General features: G+C 32.3%; 1 long non-coding RNA gene across 1 annotated transcript; it reads right to left on the bottom strand.

Annotated features, from left to right (window-relative positions):
* Nucleotides 1-257: 257 nt before the first annotated feature.
* LOC114460166 (uncharacterized) lies at nucleotides 258-2,647 on the bottom strand. Its single transcript, XR_003673563.1, has 3 exons — nucleotides 2,588-2,647; nucleotides 1,281-1,361; nucleotides 258-277 (listed from the first exon to the last, which is right to left on the bottom strand). It is a non-coding gene; the product is annotated as an uncharacterized LOC114460166 (long non-coding RNA).
* Between the last annotated feature and the right edge of the window lie 2,397 nt (nucleotides 2,648-5,044).

Here is a 5,044-nt window from a genome sequence, read left to right as displayed (position 1 = left end):
CTTATCAACCTTTAAATCTCAATGTAACCTTTAAAATACCAGAAAATAAACCACACACTCACAGGGAATTAAATAGCAAAATAATGTTTAGTTTTAGGAACAAAAATGTATTGACAAAATAAATAAACGGTGGTTGAGGTATTTTTTGTTTCTGTTTTACAATCACAGTTTGATTTTCCCCATTGTCTGTGTGTTGTGTTTCAGAGGGTACTCACCTTGGATTAAAACATTTCTGGAATTTTACATGTATTTCGTTATTTTCATTATTAGGAAAGATCTGTAAAATTACATCAGATTTTATGTCAAATTTGAATATTAAAGAAATATGTTGAATTACCTTTAAAAACATATTAATATTGTAATATCATATTATGTTAGATACTTGTAATTCTAAAGGTAAATATTTAAATTACTTCTGGTTACTGTTAAGTTACATTTATTACATTGTATTATGGAAAATGGTCATAAACCTGTAAAAAAAATACAGAAAATTGTATGTAAAATTACAGTTAAAATGTCATTAAAAACATAATAATAATGTAATCTTACATTATGGTTAATTAACTGTAATTTTAAACAGAAAACTTAAAATTATTGAAAATGTCTGTAAATCTACTAGCATTTCATTGTTTTAATGAAAAACTGAAAAATCTGTGCAAAATTACACAACATTTCCTGTAAATGTACTTTATTTTTTACAGTGTACCTCCTTTCCTATCCACTGTTACTTTAGCCCCAGAAGTGTTTAAGTGGTGGCCATGCTAAATACATTCATATGCACAGGTCAAACTGTTGAACTGAGAGGCAGTTGTTGAATTTCATAAAGTCTCACCTGGACCAACCTTGACCCATGAACACATACGACAAGTGAAGCCTGTTGCTATGGTGATAATGTCACATGATTACAGGGGGAGGAGCATTAAAGAAGACCATCAGCTCACACACTCACTGACTGTCCTGTTGGTTTACTCATTAAAAAAACTACTTTTCTAATTCATAATTTACCCAGAATGCGTGCGTGTGTGTGTGTGCATGCGTGTGTGTGCGTGTGTGACAAACAGCATACGTTGAGTCAACATCAATTAGATATTGGCATTTCAATCATTAAAATTCAACCACAAAACAACATTGATTCAATGACATCTTTTCAACATTGGTTATTGGCTAGAATTTGATGATTGTTTGATGGTTGATTCACCATCAATTGTCGACCTTAACCAAAAATCAACCTTTTTGACCATAATTTAACATTAAACATATTTTGCTGTCTGGGCCTTTACCTTTAGGATCTTCACCTTCATGGGCTGCAGGCAGTTAAAGGGACCAGAGCGTCACTATGGATCAAATCCTGCAATGTCATTCTAAAGTGAAAAAAAGAGGTAGTTTAAGTTGTAAAAGTTACAAGGTCATGATTAACCAACGACACAGTCATAAAATAAAGTCACATCAATGAACTGACAGCTCAGTGACTGGTTCACATTTTATATCACACATTTATGGAGACTTTTTTCTCTAAAATTAGTGTTTTAATCATGTTTGTTTTACAAATACAGAGTAGCCAGTATCAGTGCACAAAGTAACAATAGGTGCAGGCTCAGATATTTATATACTGCATTTTATACTATAGATTTATATTTGACAAAGTGAAAGTATAGATTACAGTTTCTGAGATTGTGATAGAGTGGGACACACTGAAGGGGATAATACTGGTCAGAGAGATGGGCACGGAGAATGTATGTGTATTTATTATTGAAGTTGGTTAACAGGCAGGGATGATGGTGAGGGTACATATAATTATGGGTATGTGTTTGGTTCTTTAAAGGACACAAATAATAAGATGACATTATTAATAATGTACAAATAATATGATTAATATCACCAATCATGTACAAATAATAATATTAACACCATTTATATTGTACAGATATATATAAATATATATTTCAAGAATAAACATTGAATCAAACCACCAAAATATATTAACTCAGTCAAAAAACCCAAATAAGCAGCAAAACAGCCAATGTGCAGGTATGTAAAGGGAGAATGGATAATGAAAGGATTCTAGATGATTCAGTGGTTCTTGTCTCCCTCTAGTGGAGGCAGGCGCGACTGCACCACATGGACCAATCACCTGAAGTGCGCATGAGCAGAGAGTATTAATTACATCTAGGTGCGTCTGACGTGATGCAGAAGCTAAATGAAATCTAGCAGTACAAATAAAAGATGTGTAAACCTCAATATAACACACAGGAATACAGTTTATAAAGCTGAATAAAGTTAGCTACACATTTCACAGTTTACCACAGCTTATAACACACTCACGTGACCTATAAAGACCTAAAATACACCCAGAAGATATTCTAACATGTACATAAGATACAGGAAAGCAAAGCAAGTGGGAGTAAACAATGTCTAAACAAGTCAGATGATAATATTAGAGTCTTAATAAACAATAAAACTTACTTTAACTTAGTCACACACACAGAGAGCCCTCATCCCTTAGAATGTAGTGTTAGTGTAACTGGCGTCAGACCTAGGGGAATCTGAGCGGTCACATGAGATACACAGGCTGAAGAGCACTGTGGACCTGTAGGTGAATGAAGAGAGAGAGACGTAGTTTTCACATCTTTATCGAGCCAGCGCCATTTTACTTCTCAGAATAACAAAACACATTTTCTTGAAGCGGTATCACACTTTGTAGACAAACATCATTTTCACTATAAAATAATAAATTAAACATAAATGACAATAAAAAAATACTTCAAATAATATTACAATTATAGCATATAGACAAATGCCTAAAAATACTTGAACTAATAACCTTTCCCCTTAACATACTACCAACATATATCTATTGTGGCTGACACAATATCCAACAAACACACTCTATACTGTTTAAACATAAAACACTATTGAAACCACCTGAAGCTGCAACCTATTCATAAGGTTTCAGTCTCTAAGGGACCGTTTTAATATAACATTTAACACTGTACTGTAGTTTCATACAGTTAACATTTGAAACATACTTCTATTAACATAGACAAACATTTTGAACATAGTCACAATAACATTATCAAGTCAAACACTATACATTCTAAAGCTTTTTTTTATAAGATACACTGACGGTACCTCGTGCTCTCCTTCCTTACTCTAATGGCGGTGGTAACGCTCAGCCATACACTATTAACTTTGAACAAAATATCAGTTTCTCCTAGTTCAAAATCTACCATACAACTTCACTAACCGGATTCCTAACCATTTCCTTTAAAGTATGGGTTAGTAAAAGGCATACACTATTGTAAAACTGTACCTGTAGGTGAATGAAGAGAGAGAGACGTAGTTTTCACATCTTTATCGAGCCAGCGCCATTTTACTTCTGAGACGCGCTGATTTGGCCCAATCTCTTATTCTCTTTCTGCCCTACAAGCATGAGGTCGCCATCATCTGACCAAGCGGTGTAACTGCACACCATTTAAAGTCAAGAGTCATATTGTAGAAAATATTTTTTAAAAATAGGGGGTGGTTGTTTTAAATAAAACTTATGCATTTTTGACTTCCTTACATTAGTACTGAGAATGGATGAGCTCAGAAAGGAAATGACATAACAACCAAGCAGTTTCAGAATAAAAGAACTGTAAACGTAAGACTTTCTGACAGACTATTATGTATTGATTTTTTTAATTGTGCAAAATAGATAAATAAAAAAAAAAAAATAATTAATTATATTTTTAATTATTTAAAAATTACTTTTTTAATTTATTTATTTACTTTATTTTTTAAAATATGTATTTTTAGAAAGTAAAAGTATAATTTTAATCAGTTTTTTTTTTTTTAATTTTCATTATCATGTAACCTGTGTCTCCCAGTAACGGGTAAACTTACTGTTGACCTTGGCTGTAATACCCAAAATCTATGGTTAAAAAAAAAAATCCTACATCAAGTTCCTACAGTTCCATAATCACAGGTTCATTAAATTCTAAACTCCAGCAGGTTCAGGAAAAGGGAGATTGATAGTAACATAAATAAAAAATTCTCACTTACATGAACACACAGATTCGTTACTTAGTTTTTAGAAAAAAGAAAATCTAACTAAATTTATTCAACAATCATGTTGCATCCTGGTGTTGTGTCTTGGATGGTATAAAGCAATGATATATTCATATATCTTTGAGGCACATTTCACTCATATATAATAACCTAAATAAAAATAATGTTCAACCAAAATTGTTTCAAATCTACAATGAAAATAAATGTATCCCTCACTGGGACCCAAACTCAACAATAGTTCTTTTCAGACTCTCATCTATATAAAATATTCACAAAAATAACATAATAAAAAATAAAGCATTTGCCTTCAAGTTTCTCTGCTTGGAATGTTCTGTTAATTTTCAACCGTGAGTTTCTTTTTTTTTGTTAACTTGGGCCAAGGACAAAAGAAAAATACCTGAGATCTCAGTAGAAAAAGTATCAAAATAAAATATAACTCCTTTGGTGCGATCCTTACTGGTCCTGGGACCATCACTTCATCCTCGCATCCCTGTCCTGGAGAAGCATTCCTCTGAGCAGCGATGATGATCTTGTGGTGGTGAGAACAGCTTCTCTGTTGTACGTATATTGTCTCTCCTCAGAAAAAAAACCCTACACACAAAACGAGTGTGCAGAAAATTACTGTTCAGTTTCAATCTTTTTGTTCCATAGTCCATTTGTTAACAAAAAAAAAAATAACATGAAATGTGATCATGTTGAAAACAAAACAAAAAAAACCAGAAAAAACAACTAAATAATGTATTTTTCCACATATTCATTTTAAATTAAACACAAGATTTGCATATTTATTTTGACCCTCGATGAACATTGAGTATGTTGCTTTAAGCTTAACTTCTAGGCCTCAGTTTAGCTAACAGTGGTGTGAAATAATTCAGCATCAGTTACATCTTCAGTTCACAAGTCATATCCTGACTTTTAACTACATTTATACAAAAATACAAAACAAAACACACAACTATCATTTTAAAAGATACTAACACTAAGTTAAACACTAACT

This window comes from Gouania willdenowi, unplaced genomic scaffold (assembly GCF_900634775.1).
Source record: "Gouania willdenowi unplaced genomic scaffold, fGouWil2.1 scaffold_412_arrow_ctg1, whole genome shotgun sequence".
In the NCBI taxonomy this organism is placed as follows: Eukaryota; Metazoa; Chordata; class Actinopteri; order Blenniiformes; family Gobiesocidae; genus Gouania; species Gouania willdenowi.
The sequence above is the reverse complement of the archived record's forward strand: the minus strand, read 5'-3'. Positions and strand labels throughout refer to the sequence as shown.